Source organism: Euprymna scolopes, chromosome 18 (assembly GCF_053919585.1).
Source record: "Euprymna scolopes isolate OS-2025 chromosome 18, ASM5391958v1, whole genome shotgun sequence".
Taxonomy (NCBI): Eukaryota; Metazoa; Mollusca; class Cephalopoda; order Sepiida; family Sepiolidae; genus Euprymna; species Euprymna scolopes.
In genome coordinates this window covers 103,190,212-103,214,709 of record NC_136499.1, presented here as the reverse complement: position 1 = coordinate 103,214,709, position 24,498 = coordinate 103,190,212, and the positions used below count along the sequence as shown (strand labels likewise).

The window sequence follows — 24,498 nt, the reverse complement described above, 5'->3', positions numbered from 1 at the left end:
TGATTTTGATGGCAATAAAAGTCTGGGAGAATGAATGAGGATCAACAAATGTTCCAATCTCGGACAACGTCGGGTCTCCCTGCTGGTAGATTCTAAGTCGAAAACTTCAGATAATTAAATCTTTGCCCTTTCATCAAATTCCGTTTCTGTTTTTACATTGTTCAAATCAAAGTGTTTAAAAAAATTATTTACCATTTAAAAGAAAACAAGGCCGATAGCCATTAGTCGCGTTCTCTCGTGTAATGAATGAATGCGTGAATGTAGGATTGACATGAAATTCTTAAAGATAAACTAAAATTACAGAAAAATGTGTTGAAATGACTTAAATAAATAAAAAGTAAATGACTTAGAATGACTTTAATGAACTTAAGAATGAATTGAATGACCTTAAGAATGACTTGAATGCTTAAAAAATAACTGGAATCCTTCAATAACAATTTGAATGATCTGGAGAATGACTTGAATGGCTTTGAGACTGACTGGTTGTAAAGTGGGTTATCATTTTACATTAAATTAATACAGAAAAGTGATCCCCCCACTTTATATCACAAAGTTACAAACATAAGTACAGCATGTAGTAAGAAAAGATACTACACTTTGATCTTGATCAGAAGGCCAAGAAAAGGTATTTATTTACTCCCCCACCGAGCAAATTAGGCACAAGGCCGATTTTTAATGTGAGGAGTGAAGGGGAAATTGGGACCAACTCCCCCGGGAGTAGGGGAGCTGGATAGTGACAATTGGTATGAAGGGTTGCCCCTACATTGACCAAGGTCTTATCTGTGGGGTTTCCCCCACATAGGGTCTTTGCTTGCAGTATCTGCCGGAACAGATACTACACTTTGATCTTTATATTTAATTTATTTCGTATAAAGAAAAAATTACAATTAAAAAAAATTTCAATATAAAATTAAAACATTTAAAAAAAGTAAAATCTCCAAAAGACAAAACATTTAGGCACAAGCCCCTATAAGATCTGGGAAGGGGAGTGTTACAGGGTCTTTGTAACTAAAGGCCAAGAAAAGTTAAGAACAGCATCTATTAACAACAGACCTTTGATCTTAACCAAAAGGGCCAAGCACAAAAGTGTTACGGACAGACCGAACGACAGACCGACTTATAGAGTCGCTTGAACGCGACTAAAAATCTACCTTGATTACTAATGTTTTATAAAATCATTAAAGATTCAATGTGTTAGCTGTTAAAACTAAATCGGATATTTTGTAGTATAGAAAATAAAACGAAAAAGTGGTAAAACGTATATGTATGTGTGTATGTATGTGGGTGTGTATATAACAATAAAATGTTACCAAAGCAAGATAAGTTACTTTTCTACCTAACCGAATATCTTTTTCTGGTTTAACTTGTTTTAAAGCGTTTATTTATTTCAAAGCAGAAGTAATGTTGAGTGCTTTAGAACGAGAACACAATGGCTGACATGAGACGGTCACTTAGTTTTCATATAGTTGCACTTGTTTGTTTTTGTTGTTTTTTTTTCTATAAGGCATCTTTCTCGACAGAAAGCGATGACTCTTCTGAGAGACTAGATATGTTGATGTCGCATTTTGAAATTCATTTTCGGTTTTAATAATTTTAATTGATGAATTTCGCACTTTCATTAAAACGTGCCTACTAACTGCTGATTGGCTGTTCTCATTGACTTCTTCCGGCTGCTAAGGTAACTTGCCGAAAGATGCCAGAGATTGCGTTGTATACTGAACAAGTACTTAACAAATATTACATGCATATTGGCAGCTAAAAAACGTCTGTATTAGTTCTCATTGTGTTCGTAACGTCAGGTACATGAGAAAATAACAATTTTCCATGAGCAGATGGTCAACCTTATAAATTCAAGATGGCTGCCATCACAATATGAAAATTAATTTTTTTAATAGTTTTATATATATGTTCCGAATGTCAGATACATTGTTTTAGGCATACAATGAAAGATTTTAAGCTTACAAATGTAAAAAAAAAAAAATCATTTTTCTAAAAATATATAAATAAATAAATTAGCACTCGTAGGGTTAATGCTTTTTAAAAACTAGCAGCAGCACCCCCCCCCCGACCACGACCAGCGTAGGCCGCTCATAAAATACACATAAATACTATGTGTTAATTTATGCAGAATTCTTATGTATTATAAACAGAAATACCGTAGGTATTAAATGTAACATTAAATTCATTTAATAAATAAATAATGTTGACTTCTTGTAAGTTGAAAAAAAAAAAAAAAAAGAAAGAAAATACTCGAGCTAAGATCGAAACCAAAACCTAAAGACAGTGAGTCAAATACGATAATCATTAGGCCAGCTTGCTCCAATCTTTAAAATAGCCTAAGGAACCTGTAATGTGAACGACTCAAGCACGTGCATTTGTGAAACAGTTGGCAAACAGATAAAAATCCGATGATCCATCCCGTACCAAATTTTCAATTTTGACACCGTAGCAGCCCTTTTTTCTGGATGAAAAGCGATTAAGTTCCTATTTACAATGCCTCCCCACGGGACAGAGTTAGACACCAGGGTCGTTTTTTAATGTGGAGAAAAGGAACAAAAATAATAATTGTCTCAGTCGTGAAGGATTTCTCCTCCACCGACAGAGAACAAGAAATTGAAGTGTAGATCTGAAGAACAGATACTACACTTTGATCTTGACCCGAAGGCCAAGATATTAAGTTTTTCACGTTTGAATTCTCTACATACAGATTTTCAAGTTGATCAAAAATTCGTTGAGTAGGTTGAGAAGTGTCCTCACACACCTCTTTTTTATTAGATATACTGGCAGGCCGCCTGACGTTGCCCAGTCGTAAAATATGCATAAATATTATAGTTTAATTAATACAGAAATTAAGACGTGTATGCGAGTATTGTTTTTATTTACTGACCAGTTCACTTCTTGTCAATTAAAAAAAAAAAAAAAAAAAAAAATGCTTGGGCTGAGATTGAAACCAAAACCTAAAGACAGTGAGTCAAGTACGATAACCATTAGACAGGCTTGACGCTATCTTTGAAAACTGTTTTCAAACATTTATTTTTAAGATTGCTTTTTTTTTTTAACAAAATGAATCTCATGTGAACTATTCACACATGTGCATTCGTGGAACAGTTAGCAAAAAAAATCAGACGACCCCCACGTACCAATTTTTCAATTTTAACTCCTTAGCAACCCGTTTTTCCAGATGAAAATCGATTAAAAAGTTTTTCATGTCTGAATACCCTATATACCAAATTTCAAGCTTGTCGATCAAAAATTTGTTGAATATATAGGTTGAGACACTCGCACATTCTCACGTTTTTAGATATATAGTTAGATTATTTTCATCTTTGCTTTCCCACTGTTTTAAGCTTACCAGAGTCTAGGTCATTGTTGAGATGGTTTCTTGCCTGTTGTTCGAGGTGTATGGTTAGGTGTCCTGCACAATTTTAGTAGGCCCACTTTACCAGGCTTTGCGTTCTAAAGTTTTTGAGAAGGGGGTTAGTTTATTGTCCCTACTAGGTAATGTCGATCAGGTTGTCCAGGCGTCCTTTACAGGTCAAGGTGCTGTTCCTCAATGAAGCTGGCTTGTGAAATTCAGTTTTCCCGACCTTGTGCCACATTTTTTTTTTTTTTTTTTTTTTTTTTTTGCTGTGGGAGGGAAATTAATATTGAACAAAAAAAAATCTGCACAAAAGAAATTTATCCTAGCGTTTATTGTGAATGGCCAAACAGTTGAACTTATGCAAGTGCACAGCCACGTGTCGATTCTCTTTCTCATAAAATAGAATGAGTGTACTTGGAATTGCTTGCTAATGCTATTAGCTTATATTTAGTACGTTTGTTCTTTATACCATGTGCTAGTTACTACTGTCTGAAATAAGTAGGCCAGGAGGTCATGTGCACAACTTTCTATATGTCCAGTGTTGTGTTTGATTTATCTGTTTCTATTGCTTTTATATAGCAGCCCCTGCAATATGTGTCAAGGTCGGGTTAATGAAGGGGGTGGGGGAGGAGAAGAAGTCGAGGACTCTTCCACCTCTGTTAAAAAAAAAAAAATGCATTCAACTGAGTCAGTAAACACATTCTTTTTTATTAGATTCTTCTTGCTCTTACACATGCTCATGCGCACACACATACGTGCATACATATGAAGACACATGCGTGCACATATACATGCACACACATACACACATGCGTATACATACACACACGCACATACATACATGCGCACATGCTCACACATGCGCACATGCATGTGCATATAAACATATGCACATACATGCACACACATGCATATATATATACACATACATGCATATACATACATGCATACACATACGCACATGCGTATACATACATGCACACACATACGCACATGCGTATACATACATGCACACAAACATGCATGCGTATACATACATGCATGCATACGTGCATGTGTATACATGCATGCATACGCGCATGCGTATACATACATGCGTGCATACATACACACGCATGCGCGCACGCACATACATACACGCATACGCGCAAACATACATAATACATACACACACACACACATACATGCACACACACATACACAAAAATATAAGCAAAATAAGATATAATCTCCAAATTAAATGAGACTACTACCAAAAAGTGCAATATAGACTGTGACACCAGATGCCCCCCCCCCCACACCTAAAATTCAACAACCCCAAACGTTGTGCCGTTGGCTTTGTTTGATATTTTTCATCATTCTAGTTCTGCCCATGTTGTGTTGTTCATACTGGTGACCATCGCTGGGGAGCGCACAGATCCATAAGTATAAAAATAAAATAAAGCAAAATCCAGGAACGAAAAGAAAATACAGACTCCGATACTTTACATGTACAGATGGACTATGGATGTGTGTGTGTGTGTGTGTGTGTGTGTGTGTGTGTGTGTGTCTCCCATCAACCCTCTACACGGTAGTTCACATGTACGTTCTGTCGAGGCCATATCAGTCACTTGCTGTCAATGTATCTCCCCCATCTCTCTCGAGAATCTCCGAGCGACTAACTTCCCTTGGCCATATCCAAAATCCCTCACTTCAGAGTTCAGGCCTCAGCTAAGCGACCCACTGACCCCCATTCTCGTCAAGTGTTGTTCCTATTGTTCACCTGACTTACAGTAACCCTCACCCCAAAATACCTACATGCACATTGTTAGTTCATTGTTCTCGACCTATTGGTTATTCGCCGCAAGAACAAATTTCGCACATGTATGGAGTATTGTTGTCATATTTGGGCTGGTGCATCTGCTACTAGTCTCTCGCTCCTAGACAAGGTTCAAAAGAGTCGCCAATCTGATAGGTCCTGAACTGTCATCTAAGCTTCACCCTCTGTCCCATCGACGAAATGTTGCATCCCTCTGCCTGTTCTACAAGTATTTTAACTATGAATTCTCTGACGAACTGCAAGCACTTGTATCCCCTCGACGTAAATACCCCCGACAAACAGCTAAATCCCACCCCTTCACAGTAAAGATCTCTAGATGTAAGAGAGCCTTCTACTCCAGTAGTTTCTTCCCCAGAACCGCTAGACTTTGGAATTCCCTTCTAGGTCCTTGCTTCCCCAACTATACTGACATGCAGAAGTTCAAGTGTAACGTGTACTGACATCTTGTTGCCCAACTCCCTACATAGTACCCCTGTAGATTATGTTCCTGATAGTACATCATCAAAGTGGCAATGTGTCTTGTTTGGGGTGAAAATGTAATTAAAAAAAATAAATAAATAAAACAATTGTCTAAATCTACGTCCTACTGTATTTGTTTTCCTACTTCCTTCTTTAACTTCCACAGGTTGATCATAGTATCACACATGTGCCATTTAAATGTTTCCATTTATGTGCCTATTCACGAAGGCAAAGTTAGACACTAGGTTTCTCATGTGAAGAAAATTCACCTCCCCCAAAAGAGGTACTACTTTGGATTGGGGAAAAAAAAAAGGCCGATAGCCATTGTAACGCCTCCCGTGCAGCTCAGCTCAGGTGCACAGGCTCGTGATTGAAATGCACCTGTAGCCGATACATGTGGCGCTACATTACCCGTGGTTTCGTCTAATGATCGAATTCGTTTTCGGTCGTCGTCGGTCTCTCTCCCGGTTCTGCTTTCAAATCAGCTTTCAACTGTCATCTGGGCTATCGGAGAAATATATTGCATTCATAACGGTTCCAATCAAAGAAAAGAAGTCAAACTTAATTGGTTAACACAGAATTGATTATTGTCTTTGACTTAACAATATAATAGTTACACACTGCCTAGTCATGCAACTTAGGGGGCTGGCAGTTTTGTTTCTTTTACCAAGTTCTCCGTTCTTCATCTACCGTCCGTCCACGGGCAGGGATCAGCGAAAAAAGACCCCAATTAGCTAAGTGTCTTGTTTTTATCAAAACAGTAATTCCTCTGTCCACCTTTTTGGAGTTATTCTTTCTTCCTTTCCCTTCCTCTCTCTCTCTCTCTCTCTCTCTCTCTCTCTTCTTTTATCGTATCAATTTGTATTCCCTTTCCTTTTTCCTCTTTTGAATTTCCTCTCTCTCTCTGTTTCCCTAATTTCTACTCCTTCTCTCGGCTTTTATCTATACCAATTTTTAACCCTCATTGCCCGAGGTGTTACTTATCAATAATTTAGTCACCTCCAGGATTTAAAAACAACCTCTTCGTTGTTAACAGATTTTTACCAGCCATTATCTCGAAACAAATTCTTGTTTGTCTTTCTCTTAAAGACCCCACCCCGGCCCTGATGTGATAAGCGACAACTATTTATTTCCATGAGTCAACCATTTTCGGCTGGCGAGTCTGTATTGCCCTTTCTGACCCTAACTTCCTATAGGTGTCGGCCAGTAAGACCGCATCCCCCCCACGTACCTTTCGATAGAATCTTGTTTCTTTAATAATTTGAATTGTTGTTCTAACCTAAACCAGAAAACGACCCTGTATTGCTTTTTCTGCCCTCGAGAATCTCATTATTATTTTTATTTATTTATTTCTTTCCCATCGAAATATTCACTATTTCTTTTCTCATTGAAATATTTACTCTTTTCTGTGGACAGGAATCTCATAAACATCTGTTTTTCCTCACCCATCTTCTCTTCCTCTATTTGAAAAGCAAGATCATCTGGTGTCGCCAGGGATCTCGCCATACCATTAGTCACGTGCTCTCATGTAATAAATGAATGTGTGAATGTAGGATTGACATGAAATTCTTAAAGATAAACTAAAATGACAGAAAAATGGGCTGAAATGACTTAAATAAATAAAAAGTAAATGACTTAGAATGACTTTAATGAACTTAAGGATGAATTGAATGACCTTAAAATGACTTGAATGCTTAAAAAATAACTGGAATCTTTCAAAAACAACTTGAATGATCTGGAGAATAACTTGAATGGCTTTGAGACTGACTGGTTGTAATGTGGGTGACCATTTTACATTAAATTAATACAGAAAAGTGATCCCCCACTTTATATCACAATAAGTATAGCATGTAGTAAGAACAGATACTACACTTTGATCTTGGCCAAAAGGCGAAGAAAAGCTGTATTTATTTGCTCCCCCACCGAGCAAATTAGGCACAAGGCCGATTTTTAATGTGAGGAGTGAAGGGGAAATGGGGACCAACTCCCCCGGGAGTAGGGGAGCTGGATAGTGACAATTGGTATGAAGGGTTGCTCCTACATTGACCAAGGTCTTATATGTGGGGTCGCCTCCACATATGGTCTTTACTTGCAGTATCTGTTCCGGCAGATACTACACCTTGATCTTGGCCAAAAGGCCAAGAAAAGCTTAAAAAGCTAAGAACAATATGTATTAACACCAGACTTTTGATCTTAACCAAAAAGGCCAAGTACAAAAGTGTTACGGACAGACCGACCGACGGACTGACTTATAGAGTCGCTTGCACGCGACTAATTACTGCAATCTAGAAGTTAGTTTCCTTCATTGACTAACAGACTAAAGTAGACTAGGAGAGATACAACACTCTGTTCTTAGTCTATCTGGATGTTGGCTGTCGGGTTAGTGACTGCGGGATAATCATGTTTTCTCTCATATTTCGCGCTTTCAAAGTTGTGTCGAAGCAGCTGATGTCAGAAAAATCTGTATGCGCACTAATATACACCTATGACCTGCGACAGATAAAAGTGCACAGTAATAATCAGCTCAGTGACAGTCTTCTGCAGGTTAAAGGTTCAATCTTCAGTACGTGCAATGCAAAGAATGCAGTTACAAATTGCTTAAGACTTATACCTGATCATGGCCGATGAAATGAGTGCAAGATAACAAGTGGATTAACTAAAAAAGTTCCATTAGAAATTCTGTACAGAAGTTCGACAATACACGCAGCTTCAGCGGAAGGTTTTACCCTCGGCACCAAAACCAGCAGATAATCATGAGTTGCATCTTCTGCTTGGTGCAGATTGCAAACTCACATGACTTATTTTTTGCCATTCGTTCCGATCCAGAGCAAGTTGGTTGATGGGGGGGTCCAACTGTTGAGAAATGTCCAATCAAAAACATTTTCTTTCCATCTTTTCCTTAGCTTTCCTCTGTCTCTTTTGCCTTCTAACATACCCTCAAAGCATAACTTTGACAGGCCAGTGGTTGATCGGTTGAGATGGCCAAAAAGTTTAAGGATTTTACTTTTGATTTTATCAAATAGAGGGGGTAGGAAAGTAGTTTTACAGAGGGTGGATTCTTTTTTTTTTTCGATCAGGTGATGTGCCATAATGAAACGCATTACCTGATTTTTGGAGCACCTCAATACGACTGGCTAGTTTAGTCCATGTGATACAATCAAGGCCATATAAAACTACACATAAATTGAATCAACTTTTACGTTAACAGTTATCGGGACCCGTTTTGATTTTAGAATGGTGCCGTGTTTTTGGAAAGCTGTCCAACCTAGCCTAATTCTGTGTTTTAATGTCGTCTCAACAGATTATGGACCATTGTTGATTATAGTATGTCGTTGGTCCTGTACAGATATAGAGGATCCATTCTTCCAGGCTTTGCCTTCTCCTTTTGAGAAGGTGTTGGTTTATTGCTAAATGCTTGAGGTACCTTCACTGGGGAATACCAACAAGGCTGCCCCGGCATTTTTTTTTTTTTTGATTTGCAAGCCAATGTGTTCTTTCTCTAGAGCGCTTTTCAGTCGTATTATATCATCTCGTTGTGGGAAAGTAAGATAAATGGAGCACGTGAAGAAAGTTGGAGGTTATGACGGCCGAAACATGGTGAGAATGACCTTCAAGAAAACAATATTCAGCATAATAAAGTTGGTGGAAAAGAATGCCGAGATTGGGATTTTTTTTAGTGGTCTGGCCGCATCAGATTGATCTTTGTTGAGATGAAGAAGCAAAGGTTCTTTTACTAACAACCAATTATTAATTGTAAACATATAGATTTTGTACATAAAATTTTTATTCCCAACTCCCCACATCATGTGTATGTATATTATCATTTCGGGTTTAATTGGGATTTTCATGGAGTGAGTCTGGTAGTATGGTGAAAGAGTTAAGTTAATGTTAGTTAGGTATATATTAACCACCATCTCCCTCTTCGGCCTTGTGCCACACTTTGTTAAAATTTATTTATGAAAAAATAAATATTAACAACATGCATAGGACTTAATCATGTGACTGCTACGATAAAGTTTATTATTGTTTATTATTAATATTATTAATATTAAATGTCATCGAAATTGTTTCTCCTATCAGAAGACTTATCTCAAATATCATTTCTTGAAACTTTCTTGAGAGCTGATGCATTGCTCTTCTGAAGTGGATTGTAAGATTTGACCTTTCAGAAGCTGTCAAAATCGATTATTGGAGTTTTATTATTATTTGTATTATTTTATTATTTTTTATTATTATTTTATTATATTATTAACAACAACAACAACAACAACAACAAATTTAGATTTCTGTTCTGTACATTTCCTCACGGAAGTCTCTTACTCGTTTTGTTATCTCTTTGTCTGTTAAATATAATGCAGATATCCTCCTGCCTCACATGTATCCGTTCAGCCATTTTTTATTTATTGCCAAGCATGTGATTTTGTAATGGATCCCATAGAATCGCACGGCTGATTTCAAATTTTAGTACAATTTTATATTACGTCAACATAAATAACGCCCCTTTGGCCAAAAGTCACTCAAGGTTAATGAGGTCATCATCATCATCGGCGGTCACTCATGTCTGAGTAAGACTATCCTCCGTTGTGGCTTCTGTGGGTCCTCAGGTGAGCATAGAGCCCAATCCTAGACCCAATTTTTCTTGTGCAATTTGGGCAGATAAAGGTAGTGGTGGTGGGGTGGGGTTGGTGTGTCTGGTTGATAATCTGTCCTTTCTGTGCTTGCGCTTATCCTCAGCAGCTTGATTTCGGTCACTGCTATAAAGTGCAGCACCTTCGTGGACAGCGCTCCTCCATGCCAACCTGCTCCCAGCCACGTCCTCCCATGTCTCAAGGTCCATGTGAAACCGCTTTAAATTTACTTTGATGTTGTCCTTATACCTCATCTTTTTCCCTCAACAAGCTGAGAGTAGAAAATCTGCTTTGGGAGGCGGAGATCCGGCATTTGGACAACATGACCAGTCCATCTGAGCTGGCGTTGAGCAACAGTAGAGGTGATAGTAGGAATGTCAGCCTCACTCAGGACGCTGGTGTTGGTGCGTCGGTCCTTCCAACTGATTCTGAGGATTTTTCGGAGGCATCTTTGGTGGTTAATGAGGTAGATGGTGCTTGAAACAGATAAGTACAACGAATAAAAAATCTATGTGTAAAAGGTGTATTGAGATGGCGAGGCTATTGAGATTGTCCATAAGTTTTGTTATCTTAGTGATACCATTCGAGCACAAGGTGGAGCAGGTGCTCATGTGATTACAAGAATTGGGAGTGGATGGAATAAGTTCAGGGAACTTCTGCCATTACTATCCAGCAGAGCGTTACCTTTGTTGACCAAGTGAAGAGTTTGTAAAAGCATGTGCATGATGTAAAATAAAAACAAAAGTTGGGGGGGGGGTTAGCAATATTTGGTTTTAATAGGGCCGTGGCAATCCTTAACAAGAATGAGTGACCTCCTTTTGATGTAGCTTCATTTTCAAATATCATTGTTGTAATGGCGTGAAAAAGGAACTCGTAATTTCGATGTGCAGCGGTTCTTCACTGAAAAAAAAGTTAACTAAACGTTACATCAAAAAGAACATTTGAATAAAACAGAGCAGAATAAGAAAATAAAAAAAAGCATTATTTGTCAAGAGGTGTTGGACTGAATGAGTAAATTAAAGATTGTCTCTTACAATGTGATTTTATTGTTTGTATTGAACTATGTAGCACAATATTACTTTCTTAGTATTTATTAGTACTTATTGATGTATCAAATTTGGATCAGTTCTATCTTCAAAATAGAATGGACACTATTTTCATAGAAATGTTAATAAACTCATAGGTGCTGTGTGTTATTGTTTTTTTTTTTTTCTGTCCAAGAAAACTAATTTTTTGTGCATAAAAATATCCACTTTTAATCAAAACAAATTTGCTACTTAAGTATATTTCTCATTCCATGGAATTTCTACGGATCCTGCTAGTATGAATGTGGTTAAGTAATGTGGTAAATGCGTCATTTCATAATGTCGCCGAATATTGTACTCTTTAATTACTTGCAATATATTGCCATTGCATAGAAGACAATGCTTTATCTTCTGATGCCGATTTGATGCCTCCCTTAAGTCTCGAAACAAAAGGATACTCTCAGTAGGGCCAGCTGCGCGTGTAATTGTGAGGCAAGGGTTGCGGAATCTCCAACCACACCTCTCCTGGATCGGCACTGTTTGAGTCCAGTGGCAAGGTGAAATCCAGGATGACTGGAAACAATGCCGAGATAAGCAGAGAGCACATATGCCACCTGAAAGTCCCAAATGGTCACCCATTTAGTACTGACCAGGTTCAACGTTGCTTAACTTTGGTGATCCAGCGGGAACCGGTGTGTCAACCTGATTTAATAACAAAGTAATCCACATTCCACTTTCTTTGAATTGACATTGCATGGAAAAGTCTAGAAGGTATCTAACAGTCCTACGGTTCCTATGAGGCAGTGGGGGGTTTATGAGTAACACTTATAATGATTAATTTTTTTATTTGCTGAGAAAGATATTAGCATAAAACTCCTTGTATAATTATACTAAACAACTATGTCGGCAGGATTAAAAATTATCAAAATATAATTTATGCACATATTGCTTGGCAGATTTAGTACAATGTTTTACGGCCGATGATGTGCAGATGCTTTCTCTGACGAAGCACAAGTGAACCCTAACCCAATTTTAGATTTTTTTCAAACACGAAAAGTGAGTATAGGTTAAATATACATATAGCCAGGGTGATTTCTTAGCTTAATTTTAAGGTCTTTAGTGGATTTTACGTGTAGGTTAAAATACAAATTTTTAATACAACTAGCAACTGATGAATAAAGATAAGTCTCTGAATGTGAGACAACAAATTGGTTGAGTTACCATCTATATATATATAAAAGCGAAAATGTATGTATGTATGTACGCTTTTCCTCCCCCCACTCTATATCTGTGCCTAAATCAAAACGCAGATTCCATGAACAAAGCTTCTTTCTTAGAACTGCACGCCTGTGGAACTCTGTTCCGTCTGCCTGCTTCCCTCCGGACTACAACTTGGATGTCTTCAAGTCCAATGTTAACAAATTCCTAATGAACCGCCCCCTTAAGTAAACATTTCAGCAAATCTCCTCACTAACGTAATGTACTTGCAATAACCCTTATCCCTGAGTGGCTTCCGGGCCTTGATAAGTGGTGATCACTGTGTAAAAAAAAAAAAAAAAAAAAAAAAAAAAAAAGGCTTCTTTCAAAGAAGCGCTTGCTCAGTTCACAACTTGTTAAAACTTTTTATATCATCTATAAATTGTAATATCTCAGAGTTACCCACGGAGCTCGCCTGTCTATTTAGTTTGGTCAATGTCGACTTTGTCATATCAGACTGTAGCTTTCATTTCGAGACGAGGGAGTGGGTTTTTAAAAACAAACGAACCCATTTATTCAAAACTGTCCTGCACAAAATAACTGCTGAATACCTATCGCCGTCGCAACAATCAAAAACGCGCACCTGTTTTTTTTTTAAACACTTTACTATTTTCCAACTGCGTGTCGTCAACGCTTCGGCTTTTTTTCACATATGCCGAAAAACACCCGGGCAACGTCGGGTACCCCTCGCTAGTCTGTAAATATAAAAGCGAAAATGTATGTATGTATGTATGTTCGCTTTTCCTCGATGTCCACGAAAGGCTTCTTTCAAATAAGAGCTTGCTCGCTTCACAACTTTTTAAAACTTTTTATATCATCTATAAATTGTAATATCTACGAATTATCCATGGAGCTCGCCTCTCTATTTAATTTTATTCACTTTCAAACCTTAATTATTCCACATTTCCCGCATCGGCACGCGTTACATTCGCTTTTCGGTATAAAAAAAAAGCGAAACTCGACTCTAATCACAGGCCGAAAGCCAATTTTCGGGTTTTTAAAAACAAACAAACCGATTTATTCACCTCATTCAAAACTGCCCCGCACAAAATCGTAACTGCTGAATACCTATCGCCGTCACGTCAATCAAAAACACGCACCTGTTTTTGTTTTTTTTAAACACTTTACTATTTTCCAACTGCGCGTCGTGAAGGCTTGGTTTTTTTTTTTTCACATTTTCGGGTTTTTTTCACATACTCCGAAAAACACCCGGACAATGCCGGGTACCCCTCGCTAGTCTATATATATAAAAGCGAAAATGTATGTATGTATGTTTGTGTGTCTGCTAAAACCTTTCGACAGACACAACAAAAATTCACAAACTCTGTATCATATTGAAGCTCTATCCTTCGCTCGAAAAATATCGAAAAATTGGTCAAAAACGTTCATTTTTTTTTTACCCCGAAATCGACAATTTTCGACGGGGGGGGGTCAATAAAAACGGTCCTCTCGTGACGACGACTGGTTCTACGCATGCGTTAGATGACGTCATGACCTGATTTACTTTAAATAGTTGAAAAACTGACTAAATTTCATGTATGTCGCGGTAGCTCAGTTGATTAGCGCGTTGGTTCATTATCTAAACGTTTTGTATTCGAATCGTGGTGTGAGATGTCTTTTTTTTTTTTTTTAATTTTTTTTTTTTTTTTAAATTTAAATATTGAACCAGTGGTATTTAAGCCATTTTTCCCGTGTTCGTTTTTCTGTTTTCATCGTTCGTTTGCCTTACGTTAGTTTTGTGTTTTTTTTTCGATGTTTTGTTTACCCCCCCCCCGCTTAAGTTTTAACGTTGTTTTCTTTTTTTTACTTCACTTATAACAAACAAACCTCGTCGTCGTAACGCTTGACGACTTCCGTGCGCGCACCTGTCAATTTGATTCTTAAATAAATTCAAACATCTTTCAGTAATTCATTCTAGCTGGCCGATTTTATTTTTAAACTTCTCCTCGGGGCTTCGGGTTCGATCCTACCCCCCCGGTTTCTTTTTTATTTAACACCACACACACCTCCAAACACTCGGACAACGCCGGGTACCCCCGCTAGTTTAGAATAAAAGTTTAAAGCAAGTTTTAAATTAAAAAAATAAAACAAAAAACAAAAAAATGATTAGGCAGAGCCCAAGTCCTTTCTTTATGTTGTCAGGACAAAAGTTACAAGAGAATGTCGTTTAAAATAATTGGGACTCATTCACTTTTGTAATCGTGATGAAATAATAACGTTATTATTTAGAAAGCCATTTTTAACATGGGAGGGTGTTTTGTAATTAATTTTCTGTGCTTTCACCTAACAATTAATTGATAATCATAATAATAAAAGATATCATAAAACTGTAATTTAACTTGAAAATACTATTTAAAAAAAAATAGCACGGATACAAAAGTGCATAAGCACCAAATATATTTTTTTCAATGGGAACAATTAAATCGGATGGACGGATACGGTTTTTTTTTTTTTTTCATTTATATATCTTGATCCTTTTTTTTTTTTTTTTTTTTTTTTTTTTAGTATAACTGCCGTGGCGAAAGATTTTTTAGCCTTTCTTTTTTGTTTGTTTTTTGTATATCGACGACCGAACTTTACAAATTTATATGTGGAATTTCCATAAAGATAGAACTCAGATATTTTCTTTGAAGGACGAATATTATAATCCACAGACGTACGAAAAAGTGGTTAAAAACTTAAAAAATATGACAAAAAAAAAAAATGTTATCAAAGGCAAGACGAGTTACTCTTCTACCTATCTGGAAAATTTTTTGACGGTTTTACTGACTTTAAAACATTTAATCGGTTCGAAAATCATACAGTGTTTATCGATGTATGTGAAAAAGACTGTTAAATACGTGCATTTTGGGAAACTGAGTTTAAACTAAAAAAAATCATACAAAATAATGTTAGAAACCCACTCCATGATGCTAGACTTCACCTTTTCTGTCCTCGGTCATTGGAAGAGAAATCCTTCAAGACTGAGACGATTTTTATTTTTTGTTCTTATCCAGTGGGCCCCCTTTTGGGGGGGGGGAACTGGATTTTCCCCACATTAAAAACCGACCTCGTGTCTAACTCTGCTCTCGTGGGGAGGCAAACAAGTAGAAACAACGACGCTGTTACATTTTTTTTCTGTATTGTCATTGGCTGTTAGTCCTTTTCATTTTTTTTTTTTTTAACAAGATACTTTCTGATTTCAGTCATTGCAAAAGATCATCCATTGTCCTTGGTAGCGAACGGCTAACTGAATTTTCTTTTCAAATTCTTCACGAAGTGACTTCTTTGCCGCAAAAAAAAAAAAAAAAAAAAAAAAAAAAAAAAAAAGTTCTCCCTCGTCAAGCTAATGGGTGGTAGTCATTACGTTGCTAGGCCAAAGGTATAAAAATAACCGGCATTAACTTTAGTCTGTTTCTTCATTTCCCAGAAAAGTTTAATTAACGTTTTCTTCGAAGTACATTAAATACTCATCGATATGATACTCTGTTGTTCAATATTAAATTGAATAATAAATATGAGAATAGGAGGAGGAGGAGGAGGAGGCGGTCCGTCACAAAAGTGCTATCGCAGTGGTCTATCAATTTTATTAAGTAAACATTAATTTAAAAAAAAAATACTTATGTTTTTTATTTTCATTTTTTATTTTACCTCAGTAAGTTTTAAGGGATCAAGGGGCTAATCCCTCCTCGAGGTAACACTTGATTCCGTTATGATTTAAATTTATATCCGAGGGCTCTTTTAAGAATAGACGCTGTTCCTTTTATGGCTGCTATTTGTATTTCGTTACAGCTTCGTCTTCCAGGGATTGCTTCTAAGTATTTTTGGAGATTCTATTTTTATTAAGCAAGTTGCTCTTGTCACAACCGGAATAATGTTTATTTCTTTCAGAGACCTTTTTTTTTTTTTTTCTTTTAAAATCATTTTTTAGGTCTTTTCCCGTTCAGCTTTATTCAGGCTAAAATTTGGGACTGTGACATCGATAATGAACGCAGTTCTTTCGGGCTTGTTCCATATTACAATATCTGGCTTGATGGCCTTGTCTTTTATGTATCTGCCCGCCTGTATGTCACTTTTCCGTTTGATGTTATCGGTGGTGGTTCATGTTCCCAGTCGACGATCTGTCAAGTTGCATCTCTCTACAGATCTTCCAATGGAGATATTTACATTGTTGTGACCGTGTAAAGACCATCCGCAAATAAGATTGGCCATATGCAGACATTAGGTTGCTTGGACTCTCAATCGCCGAGTGGCAGCAAAACCTGCATTGGTCATTAGCATGTAGGCTAGCCATGGTTGTCTTCAAGTTTAACGGAAACAAGTTTTTGGTGAACCGTTCTATATAAGTTTACAAATTTACTGAATTTCCATTACTAACGATTATTATATTGTCCAATTTCTATTGTACACTCGTTAACCCTTATCCTCGAGTGGCCTCTTGGCCTTGATAAGTGGTGATACCTATGTAAAAAAAAAAAAAAAAAAAAGCCCCGATCTTGACTAGCTACAATGAGTCTTCCTTCATCAAATGGAAGTCTCCCACTCTTGAGCCATTGGAGTGAAGCATCCATGTTTATATATATTCCTGGTTAAGCTCCTCCAGGAACTTTTCTGCTCTTTTATGTTGTTCCCATCCTTGTTTTCTGGTGTCTATTTCGATTTCGGTGTATTTTTTTGTTTTCTGTTCTTTCTTGCTGTTTCATAATATACCTCGGCAGTATTTTCCCGTATGACATCACCAAAGTTTTCAGCAAGCTTTGTGATTGAACAATGTGTAAGTGCAGAAGACCAATGAAAACGAAGACCGGCACTAGTCAAGAAGGAGAAGAGGTGGAATACAGGAGGATGTGTTTTGCTCATTAACTTTTTAGTGAAAACTGTTTCTCCAAAACCTCATGTTCTTAATCATTTTCTGAACAAAAAAAAAAAAAAAAAAAAAAAAAAACCTCCACAATTTTCACACATTTCTATTAAAAAAATTTTTTCCTGAATATTTTTACGTTTTTCATAAGAGCTCCATGGGCCGAATTAAAGACTTTGGTCTAAGCCATTGTTGAGATGGCTGTTTGCCTCCTGGCTGATGTCTGATTTTGGTTTTGTGCAGTTTTAGGAGGTCCACCCTTCTAGGCATTATCTTCTCTCTTTGAGAAAGGGTTAGTTTCAGGCTAATCATATAAGGTTGCTTTATAGAGGAAAATTGTTTTTTTGTTTTGCAGAACATGATTGAGTTTTGCAAAGGGAAAGGAAAAAAATCGCACCAATATTTGATTAAAGCCAGTGTCTTCAGACAGTCTAATCTGGTACCACCTCTAGAGGTTAGGAGTAAATGTCAGCAGGTTATATCAGACAGGAAGTTGATATACGTGATAAATATGCTGATCAGTTATTCCCCCTTTTTTTCATTTTCTTTCTTTTTCCTTTTTTTCCTTTTTTCTTTTTCCTTTTTTCCTTTTTTCTTTTTCCTTTTATCTTTTTCCTTTTTTCTTTTTCCTTTTTTCCTTTTTCCTTTTTTCCTTTTTCCTTTTTTCCTTTTTCCTTTTTTTCTTCCTTTTTCCTTTTTTTCTTCCTTTTTCCTTTTTTTTCTTCCTTTTCCTTTTTTTTCTTCCTTTTCCTTTTTTTTCTTCCTTTTTCCTTCCTTTTTCCTTTTTTTTCTTCCTTCTTCCTTTTTTTCTTTCTTTTTTTTTTCTTTTTAACCGCAAGAGAGTTGTCAGGCTTATCAGTAGCTGCTTTCTCCTCCATCGATGGGTTTATGATATTATGGGAAAATAATGTTTTTAAATATTGAAGCGTTTAATAAACTACTAAACTAATAGAAAAGAAAAACTAAAAAAACAAACAAACAAAAAAAAACTGCCATTACAGAAGAGACAGATTTGAAGCAATATTTATGCAATCACGAAAGCCAAAAGTAATTGATTGAAGAAAGAAAGGACGGAATTGTCTGCTGCTCATCATCGTAATTTAATTGAAAAAAACATTGAAAGATTAGGAAACAAAACTGAGGAATCGAGAGAAAGCAATAATGAAAGAGACATCTAATGTATATTTTGTATAAGACTGGAACCGAAACTTTACTTTTAATGGCCAATTCAAGGGAGAAGGCTAATGTATCTGTATTGTTGATACCATCCGTCGCATGTATTACCTCTATTGTAGGTGGAGGCGGTGTAGTATGCGTGACCGGAGAAGGTTTATTATTTGCTAGCATGGTATAATTAGGAGACGAACTCTGTACTAAACTACTAAACGATTGACATACGATGTAAAAAAAAAAAAAAAAAAAAAATTATTAAATAGAACAAAATAAAATAGGAAAAACTAAAATAGAAAAAAAAAATCTAAAACGAAATCTGCCATTACCAAAGCAGCACATTATTGAAGCAATATTTGTACAGCCACAAAAGCCAACAGTAATTGATCGTAAAAATAAATAAATTAATTAAAATAACAATTCTCTGCTCATCAGGGTAATTCAATCAGAAATATTCAAGGATTAGGGAATTTAAACGAGATTTCAAAAACATCGTTTAAAGATTTAAAAAAAAAAAAAAAAATGTCCATCTTACGGTTGAATACAACATCAAAGAAACAAGATGCATTAGAAGGGAGCTAGAGCACTTCCGGTTCAGCCTGGTTGGTATTCCCCAGTAAGGGTGTCTCAGGCAACAAGCGATAAACTTGTTCCTCCCGAAAGCCAGGACGCAAGGCCTGGGAGGGTGAACCTCCTAGGACTACACAGAATATTTTGCATCACCTCGACAGCAAAAAGGTCACTAAAATGACAGTTTCTGTCGGACTGATTGTCGTGATTGGAACCTCAACCAACGTTAACTACAAATTAAAAGGCTAAGTTGTTGAAGTAAAGGCTGAAAATTTGGAGACCAAATTTTTGCAAAGTTAATGTTAAAATTATGAACGCTAGTTAATTAATGTCGAACAGTAATTAACCATTTTTGACACCTCGTGATTAATTTTTTTTTTTTTTTTTTTTTTTTTTTTTCAAGGTGAACCTGGTCATGGATTACCTGATGGTGAACTCCCGTGAGGAGAGTGAAGTACATAAGAATTCCTTTTTATTCTCTTGGAATGAGCGCCAAAGTTCGGTGGAGTCGTCGAAGCAGGTAAGTCACAAAGTTGCGGGATTCACAAATTTTTTTAAATTTTTTTTTCAAAATGTACCCTTGTGGAATACTATCATATGAGAACATTATAATCAATAAAAATTGAAATATCTTTCGCAATGATTCTTTTGATTTCGTTTTGTATATAAAACAGAAACTATCATCCACTGAGCTGCCTTTTCCAAAGAATTTTTTTTTTGTACTTATATACTTCTGCTAATCATCAGCATCGAGCAAGGGTCAATGACCCTAGAAGTTGTTAGTCTCTCTCTATTTTGTTGTTACTTTTATGGAAACTGTTCGACTGAGCTCCAATCTTTAGTATCCCCTTAAAAACCATTCACATCAAGAACTCTCAGTAGAAAATTAACATTCCTTTTTGTTTCCATGTGGCTTGCATCAGACAAAGTTTCCATAAGTAGAAATTTTTAACAAAGCAGCTCATTTGTGGACTATGTTGCCATGTAATTATTTCCTTGTAGACTACAGCAGTCTTCTTCCAACCCAATATCTACAAATTCCTGTCATATACCATTCTCATAAGTAACCAAACTTAGTTCATTTCATTCACCAATCCTCTCATGAGGTTCTTCATTTTTCATCATCATCATATATCACATGTGTCAGAAGATTCTATTATTGGTTTCCCCGATATTTTTGTAGTCAGAATCCTTTCTAGAAAGACATCGGGTACTTAAAAAAGGGACCATGAGAAGTTTGCCAACATCCTAACTGAAAATAATTTTTGGTGGAACGAACTGGATTTGAACTTGAAACACTTGGGTTGTCGGTCTGCGTCATTAACCACTTGATCACCGTCACCTCCCTTCATTTTTTTTCATAAGTGAAAAAAAGCATTCTGGATGTTTGCAGAATCATGGCATCGGTACAAGTACGAAATCTTAGTTCATTCTCTTAATCATCCTAAGTCGTCTTTTGAGGTTTTCATCTTTCAGCTCCCCATCATTCCATCTCATTAACCCCTATCCTCTAGTGGCCGTTAGACTTGATAAATCGTGATCCTTCAATAAACAAACAAAATCTGTTGGCACATTGTCCAGTGGTTAAAAGAAACCATGAGGTCTTCACTGGCGTAAAAAAAAAAAAAAAAAAAAAAAAAAAAAAATCTGTCTACAAGAGAAGAATATTCTTTGTTTTTAAGTCACCTCATCTCAAGCCAGAATTGCAATGACGGTTGCAACACTGGCTAAGTTGAACATCACTTTGAAGGACAAGGCAATCAAGCTCAGCTTAAGGATAAGACTCATGCATTCCCTTGTCCACTCAGTTTTCCTGTATGATTGCGAAACGTGGATGCTTGCAGCAGAATTAGAGGAGAGGATTCAGACCTCAGAAATAGATGCTTCAAAAGACTGCTTGGCATCTCTTCAAAAGACCCACATAACCAATGAGGAAGTCAAAAACAGAACAAGGCAAGCCATTGATCCTTATGAGGATCTCACCACAATCAGGAGGCGCAAACTAAAATGGTTCGGCCACGTAACAAGAGGATAGAGGCTTGCCAAGACAGTGCTCTAGGGAATAGTCAGAGGAGAAGGAAGTCAGAAGAAGAGATGGGAAGACAACGTCGCAGAATGGAAGCTGCGCGAGGTGGTCAAACGTGCAGAGGACAAGGAAGGATGGACAGGACTGGTTGACAGGTCATTTGTAGCACCCCAATAGCAACCACCATGGTGAAGGTCTCGAGCAACAAAACCAAGTTTAACTGCAGACCGTTGCCATTTCTTCATTTTCTTTTGTGTTGATCCCGAGGCTATGTTGGGGTCTGCAATAATGGACTATTATCACCACTTGACACGATCACACACTTGATTGGAGTGAAGACTAATTTGGTGCTTGTTAAGGTAGTCGACAGATCAGTTTTTTAAATATGTCCTTTTAAGCAAAAACAATATTACTTACTGAATTGTCATGTCGAAAATAGTAATATATCAAAAAATTACGAGAATTCATTGAGTAGAAAAACTGCTATAGTGTTTTTAGTAAAAAAAGAAAAAAGTCTTTCGATATCGGCTACACACAAATATACTTTCTGAGTTATGTTCCCATGTTTCTGCAATCTTCCTGGTCTACTCTAAAACATCTCTTCGTGATGCAATTTTCCCCTTAAATTACTTTTAACTGGAAATAACTTTCTACTTGATTGGATTTTCATAATTTTTTATATATTTCTATTTTCGACATGACAATTAAATAAGTATTTTTTTTTTTTTTTTTTTTTTTTTTGCTTAAAAAGATAATCAAAAAAAAATATTTATCTGTTTCCTCTCTTTGAACAAGAAAAAAAAAAACAGTTCAAAGAATTTTCATAAGAAATTAAATTTAATTAAAAATAGTTTCATTAAGGGTTAAGATTTACATAATATAAAAATGAAGAATAAAAAAAAAAAATAAACGAAAAATTGTTTTGTTTCTAAAATTAAAAACTCTGATTTTTCGGTGGAGTTTGGGCATAAAAAAAAGACTAGGTTTTGTCATTTGACTGTTATACCAGTCTTGCAATATCACGTGACCTAATTTTTCGAAGTTAGAAATTTGGTGCCCATCTTGTACAGTAGCACCCCAAAAAGATTTTAAATCAATTCAACCTTTGCTATTTTGAGTTTCTTGCTGTTTCAAATTCATTAAATGACAGCCTCTAGATATATGAATGGATTTAAAAATACTAGTTCAAACTTTTTTCTTTTTTTTTTTTTAAATTTTCTTAGTTTGTTAACGCTGGGGACATCCTACAGGATTCTAAACATTTACCCTCTAACTCAGATATTTCAACCGAGAGATCTTAAGATTCTCACTATCCCTATATGTGCAATTGTTTGAATATCTCTTGGTTCACTGGGTATATTTGTAGTTTTTTTAAAATTCTTTTATAAGAGTCTAGTTGCTCCTATAAATTACTGGAATGATGCAGATCTTCCTAAGATTCCAGTTTCTTTTCATGTGATACACACTAACGAAAAATTGTGATGGACTGAAGTCGAAAGCCTCTTATAAACCTGCTGGTGTTCATCAAACGATTTGTTGGATAGAAAAAAACGTCATAATCTGTTTCATGGCAGGAAATCATGTAAACATTTTTATCGTTTTATTATGACTTTTTTTCTTGTTCTGCCTGGTCTCCTCTGGGCATGTTATGTAAATATGTGTCTTTCAACCCCCTTCCCCCTCTTTCACATACAAACACACATCATGTTCTTTGTTTAATCATTGAAATTGTACCCACGTCTCTGTCTCACTCTCTCTCTCACTCTCACATGAATCTAATCAGATTATTTCCAAACAATTGTAAGTAACTTTAATCTTGTTGGAATGACGTCAGGACGACATTCACAAATTTACATAAACCGACTTCATATTTTCTTCATTTATATATCCCCCCCTTATTCCCCCTCTCTTATCTCTTTCTCTCTTTTTTTATGGGCATGAGGTATCCTACTGGATGCCAGATATTCATCTGCTATTTCAGAAACTCCAACCGAAAGATTTTTTGTTTTGTTTTGTATTTTGAAGATTCTAACCATCACGTTAAAGCACAATTGTTTGAATCTCTCTTGCGCTTGGTTTACCGGGTATATTCGCCAGGTAGTTTTTGGAATTCTTTTTCATTAGCTCAATTTATCGTATGAATTACTGAAACGATGGATATCTTAAGATTCAAATTTCTTTTCATGTCGTAAGAAAAAAAAACATTTGGCGTTTTATTTTCTTTTTTTTTTTTTTTTTTTTTTTTTTTTTTTACATTTTCACCCCATACAAGGCACATTGCCACTTTGGTGTAGGGGGCTACTAACAGGGGCAACAACTACTGGGGTACTATGTAGGGATTTGGGCAGCAAGATGTTGGTTCACGTTGCACTTGAACTTCTGCACGTCAGTAAAGTTGGGGAAGCAGGGACCTCCTGGAATGGAATTCCAAAGTCTAGCGGTTCTAGGGAAGAAACTACTGGAGTAGAAAGATCTTTTACATCTAGGGATTTCTACAGTGTGGGGTAGGATTTTGCAGCCTGTCGGGTCTGTCGAGGGTGTTCACATCGTGGGGGCACGTGCTTGCAGTTCATCAGAGCATTCACCATTATAATACTTGTAGAACAGGCAGAGGGATACAACGTTTCGTCGATGGGACAGAGGCTGAAGCTTAGATGCCAGTTCAGGACCTATCAGATTGGCGACTCTCTTTTGAACCTCGTCAAGGAGCGAGAGACTAGTATTATCTTCTCCATCTCAATTCTGTTTAGATCAGTATCATTAGAGAGACTGACTTAAACTAAGGTTGCTACTTTCTCTTGTCCCATATCTCTGTCAGGTTTTTATGCAAGCGTGTTAGAGGCTAGGTTTCTAATTTCAGTAATATAAATATATTCATTCAACATAAAAAGAAAAAGACTTGAAAATAATTTAGATATTGTGATAGATTTTACACAATAAAAAAAACAAAAAAACAACGAAATATAATCTGGTTTAGTCTGCTTTATAATAGGAAGTAGTAATAATAAGATTGCCAAAGAATGGTTTAGAATAAAAGCTAAACATTTTCTGTGTAGCAATAAAACTATCTAAACTTGTCAATAAGAATAGCATACAAGTAGTTATTGTTGCATAAAAATAATATGCAGAGCTACTGTAATCTATTATATAAAGGACAAAATGGGCGCAAGCGTTTGTGTATGTCTGTGAAAGGCTTTTTGGGTGGGGGGTTCTCGCATACTTCCCAGTTCGTAATATCTCAGATTCGCAAACGGACATTTTTCCCACCGTGCCGTCATGTCAGCTGTTTGTCTTTTTTATATAAACTAGCGAGGGGTACCTGGGGTTGCCCGGGTGTTTGGAG

General features: G+C 36.4%; 1 long non-coding RNA gene and 1 pseudogene across 2 annotated transcripts in view; one reads left to right on the top strand and one right to left on the bottom strand.

Moving 5' to 3' along the window:
* LOC145297724 (uncharacterized) overlaps window positions 1–24,498 on the top strand; it is a 229,286-nt gene that overhangs the window by 58,954 nt on the left and 145,834 nt on the right. For both annotated transcript variants that reach the window (XR_013870316.1, XR_013870315.1), the window contains exon 2: window positions 19,533–19,649. This is a non-coding gene — a long non-coding RNA (uncharacterized LOC145297724). The remainder of the gene's footprint in view (window positions 1–19,532; window positions 19,650–24,498) is intronic.
* Window positions 7,417–7,542, bottom strand: LOC145298031 (U2 spliceosomal RNA; annotated as a pseudogene).